The sequence below is a fragment of the Sceloporus occidentalis genome, unplaced genomic scaffold (assembly GCF_023333645.1).
Source record: "Sceloporus occidentalis isolate IW3139 unplaced genomic scaffold, rSceOcc1.0.p SCAF_6, whole genome shotgun sequence".
NCBI classification, from domain to species: domain Eukaryota; kingdom Metazoa; phylum Chordata; class Lepidosauria; order Squamata; family Phrynosomatidae; genus Sceloporus; species Sceloporus occidentalis.
Window position 1 is genome coordinate 104,649,513 of NW_028316986.1, and position 9,146 is coordinate 104,658,658.

Genomic DNA, 9,146 nt, shown 5'->3' on the forward strand with positions numbered 1-9,146 from the left:
AAATTAACTGATTTATTTATGTTAATGTTTCCTGTTTTGTTAGTTTCAGTGTTATTTTTGAACATTAACCTTTTCCAATTTTCCTCTTATGCACATAGGGGAAAGAGAAGCAGTTGACTTCAAGTCTTGGGAAACATCTTTTTTTATCCAAACATTAAAAGAAAAAAGTGTTAAAGGAGTGTGGCAAAGTGAATGAGAGGCATTGAGGTTGAATCCAAAAGCATATTTTTATGAGCAAGCAGACTTTTTCCAAGTGCAGGCATTTTTCTTTTTTGATACAACAAAATCCTTTGTTAGCATACTCTACACCCCTCTAGCTGGATATAGGGTGTTCATAACTAATATCTAACATCAAGCATGTTTTTGAGAGGTCACAATGACCTATGGAAACTAGGTAAAGAGCCACACTTACTAAGAATGTGCAGTAAACCTAGATAGAACTGAAATAAACACTCAATTAGTTTGCTGATCAACTCCAAACACATACACACTGGGTTCTTCACATTTCTTCTTGCAATGGAGACTGGGGCTGCATCCATACTATAGAAATAATCCAGATTAACACCACTTTAATGGCCATGGCTCAATGCTATGGAATGCGGGGACTTATAGTTTCTTGTGGCACCAGAGCCATGGCCATTAAAGTGGTGTCAAACTGGATTATTTCTGCAGTGCAGATGCAGCCTAAGTGAGTCCCATCACAAAGCAGTTAAGGCTATACCATCCATCGCACCCCAGCCAGTGTTCCCATTTCCCCTATCCAACTATCCAGGGATTGTCTCAAATCCAACAAATGCTTTGTCACTCTGGACTTAAAGTCATCAGATGTTCCAGATCCATTTTGTCAGTTCCATGGGAAAGCCATCAAAGCCTGTGCTACACCATTGGATAGCATCAAGTGCCCCTCAAGGGTATGAAATAGGATATAAATATCTGGCCCACCCATAGCCACTATGCTCATAGGTAAAAGTATGGTTTAAAGATCCTGTGTGCACAGAAGATCTTGCTCATTCTCTCTGAGCCACTCTCTGTTTTCCATGGACATATTTTCAGAACTGGTGATTTTTTTCCCTCCTTAAATCCTGATATCTGACTGTCTAACCTTCCACTCCTTTCTTCCTGTCAGCCTTGTACGTAAGGTTGAATTGGTTTGTGTGTTTGCTTGCACCTTCGCATATTTCTAAATAAAACACTCCTTTTTACTGAAATGGGAGTCCTCTCTGCAGGTAGTATTAGTATACATAGATGAAAAGATCCCTGAAGTTACCCTCCTCTTACAGGCTTCCTTTGGAGCTATAATGTCCTCCAAATTTAAAGGAAATGGTGACACTGCTGGTGGGGAGCCCCATATTCCCCCCCACACACCTTTTAGAATAACACCTGGCTGCAGAAAAAACATCCAGAAGAATGCTTTTGCTTACAAAATGCATTACACATTGTTTGAATTGGCCTTGTACAACATCATACGTATCTTACCCTGCTCTTGCACAACAGTTTGAGGAACAGTGCCAGAATTTATTCTGTTTAGCTAGTACATCTCTGGATCCAATCATATCACGATTAAAAAAAAAACCATTGCCAAGTCTTAGTGAGGGAACAAATCAAACCTTCTTGATGATAGTAAAGACTTCAAATCTAAACAATGTACTCCACACACTAAAATATTCCTCATGGGAAAAATGGCTTATATAAAAAGTGGAAAGATTTTGTTTAATTTAATTTTAAACATACTGTCCAGCTTTTCACAGATGAAAACCATGACACATGTGGACAACCAAGATCAGAGTGTGGTCAAGGTGGCAAAAGGTTATTTTTATTTAATTTTTTAATATTTCCATAAACAAATATCTTCCTATATTCTATTACAAAATATTACATTTTAACACATTATTTTATATACCCCTCAGTTCTCCCCTTCCTCGGAGCCATTTCCATCCTTATATTCCATCCAAAATTTCAGTTCGTCTTCCATTTCCTACAAATCTTTCGTTATATTTATTCCTAAATATTTTATATTATTTCTTAATCTTATCTCTACACTTTTTTGTTTTATAAACTCAGATTCCTCTTTTTTTTAGGGTGGCAAAAGTTATTAATGAGGGAAAACACACAAGTTAGAAGAGGCTGCAGCAGGTTGGGTTTTCCAGAGTCTACTAGGAAGAGCAGAATTCTGCCCTTTCCTCTCCTCCCTGCTCCCTACTGCCAGAGTAAATTGATTGGGTATTACTTTTGCACAGCTTAAGTTGTGGACAAAGAGGAAAGTGAGAGGAGGAGAGAGAAACCAGAAGAAAAGGGGAGATGAGAGAGGATTAATTGGGACTGTCCTACTAAATCAGGACTATGATGCTAGTTTTAAAAGGCAGGAAGAGGAAGAAAAATAAGATTCCTTGGCTTTAAACAAAAGTGTTGTGTACCTTACACCCACAATGTGCATATGCTAAAGTCTAAATCAAAGCAAACCAGTCATTTTAAAGCTCAGGTTTCAAATAAGAAACCATCAAAAACAATAATACAGCTAAGGAGTTAGTTGTTTTTGTTGTGTAGCTTCAAGACAAATTTCTGACTTATGGCAACCCTAAGGCAAACCTATCATGGGGTTTTCTTGGCAATTTTCTTCACAGGGGGTTTGCCATTGCCATCCTCTGTTTTTTCCCCAATGTCTGCTTTTCAGCCTGCTAACTTACTTTTCAATGTATGTATGTATGTATATCAGACATTTTCTGCCTCCAGCTCTTGCTTGAATGGGGCATTTAAAAGTTATAAAGAATTCTCTTCTCCAAGCCTCATGAATTCCTCACCAATGAATACAAACCTCTCAATCAGTTAAGTGCCCTTTTCTATTCATGAAGCCTCTTTGTAAATCTGATGCAGGATGAGCTGCGGCTTTATTCCTCTGTCCAACTTCTTCATTCTTTCTCAGTAAACAAGCAAATCCATTGCCTTGCCTGTCTTTGTCATACTTTGTCATACATACTCATACATGCTCCAAAAAGTGTTCCTCTGAGCATCATATGAGGCTACAGTAATAGGAAGCTGCCTATTTCCTAGTTCTGAGCAGTTTGCCATCTTTATTTGTGATAGTGAGTATGTACATGCATGACTTATGATGACCTCATTAATTTTATAGGGTTTTCCTAGGCAAACAATATTCATAGGTGGTTTTGCCAGTTCCTTCCTATAAAATATAGTGTACAACACCCGGTTATTTGTTAGGAGTCTCTTGTCCAAGTACTAACCAGGGCTTATCCCGATTAGCTTCCAAGATCAGATGGGAACCAGTGCCTTTAGGATATTTAGGCCCCTGATACTGATACTGAGTATACAGAAAGAAAATCCAACAGTTCGAAAGGGTAGTAAAGTGGGTATGAACTGGTATGAAAGAAAATCTGGAAATTTTTAATTAAGTGCTAAAACATGATTGTTGAATTTCTTTAAGTCATATTTAATTGTAACAAACAAATACAGTGATAATATACATGTTGTATAATTTTATTTTTTCCAAAAATTTACATGTGCATTTTGGCATGGTCCCCTGTCCCCATTAAAATTTCTTTTGCAGACCATAGGCCTACTGGAAGTAAAAGTAAACCGATTTAGACTTTATAGAAAACTTTAAAAGCAGCGAAGACTTGAAAAAACTCTTAAAGAGGATAGAGAAAATGAAATATGGATAGTAAAACAACAGAATTTCAAGCTGAGGGAGATGCCAAACCCAATAACTGAAACACAGATAGGAAACAAAAGAACAAACAAAACAAAAGAAGGCAGCTGGAAGGGATCTGCCCAATATAATGTGACTGGTATGTTCATGGTATGCACCATGTCCCCCCAAATCTGATCCATATTGTTAACCATCTCTCCAGATAATGTTTTGGGGTTTGGGGAGTGGAAGACCCCATTCCAGCTGAAAACCCCATTGTAGCGTCTATTCTCCACCTCAGATTCCCTCAGTAAAGACAAAATGTGCCCTTAAGCAAATATTCTGAATTTTATAGCTCTTACAGCAAGCAATAGAACAGGTTGATTTCAGTCTACAAATGCTTTGATAATTGCATTGTCCTGTTAGACTGCATTTTCCCTTTATAGCAATGCATATATTACTAGTAATACTTCTACCTGACCATCTAAATACATCTTCTCTCCTTGCTGCAGTATTGAGCACAATATCTTTAAAAAGAAACCTTTTTGGTCACGTTTGCATTTCATCTGGCTTTGTTTATGATTAACAGAACTGTTAGCTGAGCAGAGATTGCAAAATCTTTATTGATGCATGAACCAGAAAAATACATCTTAGCTTTCAGTTTCCAAGCTGAGTCTGCAAAAACAACTTGTAGAAAACATTTCCATTACTGCGCTTTCTTGTGTTGCTATGAAGTCTAAGAGATAAGTCTAAACTCCTGACTCGGTTTCACCAATGACTCTTCAACTGGAACTAAAATGCAGAGATACTTGAAGTATGGACATGCATATACTGTTAACTGCCTTTTGTCTGTATTTGCTCCTTATATAAAACACACACACATAGTTCTCTAATAACATTTTACTTTCCTCTGCGATTTGGAATTGCTTCTAAAACAATGGATGCCATGTTGACACATTAATAAATACAGAGATCACAGCTGGAATGTATTAAAGCTAAACAAAATGACACAAAATTGTGGAAGCCAGTGCTATGCTCCATTTGGGCTTCCCATCCCACAGTTTAATATCAAGGTCAGATAGACTTCCATCTAAGAAAGTGTGGAGCTCTGTTCTAGCTCACAGTCACAAACAAGAACAGAACAAAGTCTGGAGAGCCATTTCTAGATTTGAAGCTCAGAGTTTATTTTTAGACAAAAGACAGAAGACAAAACAAAGGCAGCGTATCTGGGAATCTTTAAGGGTAACTTTGCTGTTTCTGCCTTCACCGTACAGAACAAGAAGTTATCTTCAGCATTTTAAAGCATTGTACCTCAGTCTTTATAGATATGAATCATAAGAGAATTATGCAGTTTTCCTGCTTTGTTGTTGGCATGTATACAACCCTATATATGAGATATCTCCAGGACTCCCTATCCGCCACTGCTCTGCTTAGGCCTTGCAAATCCAGGCCTGCAACCTTCCTGATTTAGTCTACCCATTTCACATATGGTCTTCCTCTTTTTCTGCTACCTTCTACCTTCCCCAGTATTATTGGCTTTTCCACTGAATCTTGCTTTCTCATGATGTGGCCAAAATAAGAGACCCTCAATTTAGTTATCTTGGCTTCCAGGGAGAGTTCATGCTTGATCTTTCCAAGGAGCCGCTTGTTTGTCTTTTGGGAAGTCCATGGTATCCTCAGCACTCTTCCCCACCTTCACATCTCAGATGAGTTTATTTTCTTTCTGTCAGCTTTCTTCACTGTCCAGCTCTCACATTCATATGTGGTAATGAGGAATATAATGGCTTGGACAATTCTAATTTTAGTGCTCAGTTGTATATCTCTATGCTTTAGGATCTTGTCTAGTTTTCATACTGTGAGCTACTTTTTACTCCACTGTCCAGAGAACATTAAGACCTTGAAGCATTTGGTTTAGGCACTGAACAAATAAGAGTACAGAAAAATTGTTCAGAAAAAATAGTTTAGCCTACTGTCTATGTGAGGTATGTTTTATTTTACACTGCATTTTGAAACATTTAAGTCAGCCTAACTAACTTGAATTCTTGTAGCTGATCTCATGGAATAATTAAGTAGGTGCTAAACTCCTTGTCACTGATAATTAAAAGTGTTATATTTATATTATGTATTAGTTGTGCCCCTCACAGTTAAAACTGTTTTCTGTGAAAATTGCAATAGTCAAAATGTATTGTATTCAGAACATTATACACCGTTCCCCACTTCCCATTAACTTAACAAGATATGCAGTGAGTTTACAGTTACTGCTTGAGTTTTATCTTCAGCCTTTTAAAGCTAGTAAAATCAAGAGAGTGTAGTGTATTTTCCTGTGTATTAACCTCTTCCCTGTTTTTCCTCTTGTACCACGTCTCTAAGTCATTCTGTTTCTCCTGCTAACACCAGTAATTTGTACCATATGCTTAGTGACCATTGCATAATATGAACTTATTTGTGTGACCTGTTTATTTTTAGGTGCAAGCTGTGTGGTAAGACGGCATGTCCAGTTACTGACAACCTAAATGGAAAACAGTCATACACACTTTGGAGAAAAGAAGGGAATGCTTGTAATAAAAAGGACCTTGCATATTTAAAAAGAGGTTTTATTTTAAGCTTTAGCAGGGGGCTTTAAGGGGGAAATTATGGCAGTTCCCAGTACCTAGTTTGACATAGCTACTGCTAGCAAACAAACAGAAAAGTTACAACATCATTCAGGCAGGATCAAGATTATACGTACTATGTGGCACCAAGAACCACAGCATAACAGGGTGAACTTGGGACAGAGAGGAAACATGATCAGAGTGCTGACAACTTTATAACAATTTTAACATTCTTCTGACGAGTGTAATAACACAGAAGGGGTTATGCAGCAAATTCTCAACTAAAACCACTTTTATGGATCATAAACACTGTTTTCCTCCCCTATTTATTGTCTAAGTCAGTGCTAATTAACCGGATATGAAGCTTTGGCTGGTGGGAGAACAATAAAGTTGCTGGGAGATTTAGAATTGTTATTTTATTCAATTTGTTTTGTTGATTTTTCCAGTATTTAAAATAAAATCAGTAAAACCACAGTCTTTGAAAACTGGGAAGCAGTCGGTGTGTGTGTTTTTAATAAGTTCAGCTAGAGAAACAAAGCAACAGAAATACAACGCTTCCTCAACATGATGCTCTCTAAATCGTGAGTGCAACTAACACGATCTCCAGCCATCCACTGTTCTGGATGGGGATGATAAGAACTGTATTCTAACATCTGGAGTGTGTCCAGTTGGTGAAGATGGCATTAGAAACTACACTAGAACAAGCATGTGTGTGGCAGGTTTTGCTTTAATTGATCTTTGGCTCTTATCAATTTCTGACTATTATTTGAAATGTTCCATGAGAATGGGTCACTGTTCTGTATATTACTTGAAAGGTATATGTGCATCTGAGATTGTTTATATGAGCTACTGATCTGGAATAGTAATGATAACCTTGTATGATGTTCAGCTAATTTAGAAGAGCCAGTGTGGTGTAGTGGTTTGAGAGTTGGACTACGACTCTGGAGATCAGGGGTCAATTGCCTGCTTGGCCATGGAAACCCCTGGGGGACCTTGGGTAAGGCACACACTCTTAGCCCCCAGTAACCCTGTGATAGGGTCACCTTAGGGACTCCATAAGTTGGAAATGACTTGAAAGCACACAACAACAACAACAACAACAACAAAAGTGGCGTAGTGGTTAAAAAAGTTGAAATTGGACATGAGAGATCCAGATAAAAGTCCTTACTGAGCTATTAAACTTACCGGGTCAGCTTTGGCCAGTCACTCCTAGCTAATAAATAAATATAGCTAATAAATAAATAATGTTAAAAATAAACAAGGAAGAATAAAAAACTAAGGAGCATGCCTAAAAGGAATAAAAGAAAACAGACAAAACTGCTTTGCTTTTTCAGTTTGATACTAGAAGAAGAGCTCAGCAGTCACAGGGTTGGCAGTGGTGCAGAGTTCTCCGAACATCCAAGCTGCCTGTAAATACCCCAGTGTTATGACACAAGGGAGTCCAGATGGGGCATTGCGATATAGCCAGAGCTTGCTGAGTCAGACTAGCAATCCTGAGTCAAAAACTGCTTCTTGAGTAAACAAGCTTTTAACTGATTGGTGGTGGCTTCCAGACAAGATTGTTCTTGCATAATTGGGGCCCGGGGTGTGCATGGAGCAGCAATAAACTACATTCACTCTGAGATACTCTCTAGCTTTGTATTGTAATTCAGATATTTCACTATTATTACTGTTTTATACGGTGAGCAAGACACAAAGTACATCAATACCTCTAGTTATAAAGTAAAAGTAAAGTATGTGCCTTCAAATCACCTGCTGACAAGTTGAACCCATTAATAATATCCACTTGTCCCTCCACGTTTGCGGGTTTGACTTTTGCAGATTTGATTATTCATGGATTTTATTAGTATGTTCTCTCTATGAATATCCAGGTCCCCCAGCACAATTGTATGGTCAACTTTTGTATTTTGTACATTGTGGTAAAGAACTAAAAATTTAATCTGGTTTAAAATTTAATGTAAACCTTTTTAATGCCGGCATATCAGGATATTATTGCCACAGCACAGGATAAGAGTTTAACAGTAGATTTTTAAAAAACAAGTTTCCCAGATCTCTAGGGCTATCTTTTAATGTGACAAGGTCAAACTATTATTGAAGGCAATCACCCATTCTTGGCCAGAGTCATCTGTTCCTTTCATCTCAGAGCAAACAGATGACAAATTCCCAAAAGTAAAAGGGTAATTCTAGCTGATTCTTGTGTTTTCCCTTCCTTTTTTTTCTTCCATTTTGAGTGGTATTCAGCACTTTTAGAAATCTTTTAAAGAAACAAAAATTGTTTCATTTTAATCAGCATTTGCTTCTGACTCATACCAGCAGTGGTACTGATTCTTTTGGGTATCTCTAAGGCAGTATTACAATCCTTTATTCTGAAAAAAGACCCTAATCTGGGATCTGAGTCCTCTTTCAAAATGAAGCATTGTGGGTCAAGAAGACAGCTTTGGAGAACATTCATGCTGCCATTATTTGTGGCACAGGTTATTTAAAGTGTATTGAGTTTTTGTTTTTACTTTAATTAATATTTACTTTAAATAGTAAAGTGGTCCTGTAGGATATCCATACTACAAAATAATAGCAAGTTGCTGGTGTTTTCACTCTTAAAGCTTCATTTTATGAAATCCTGGTATTTGTGGTTTTATTGAGGTACTTAGAATTCTTAGTGCTACTCATGCTAGAGCTCTTGGGCAGACAATTCTATGTACCACACAAAGCTATAATGTACCAGGATCCCACGATATGGAGCCATTGCAGTGAAATGGTATCAAAGTCTTATAATTGTAAAGTGTAGATACACTCCTGGCCTCCATCTGCACTGCAGAAATAATGCAGTTTGGCACTGCTTTAACTGTCATGGGTCAGTGCTATGGAATCCTGGCAGTTGTAGTTTTGTGAGATATTTAGCCTTCTCTGTCTGAGAC

General features: G+C 37.6%; 1 long non-coding RNA gene across 1 annotated transcript; it reads left to right on the plus strand.

Moving 5' to 3' along the window:
• The first annotated feature begins 705 nt into the window (after positions 1–705).
• LOC149311213 (uncharacterized) lies at positions 706–6,716 on the plus strand. The gene is made up of 2 exons (XR_016281611.1): positions 706–963; positions 6,107–6,716. It is a non-coding gene; the product is annotated as an uncharacterized LOC149311213 (long non-coding RNA).
• The last annotated feature ends 2,430 nt before the right edge of the window (positions 6,717–9,146 follow it).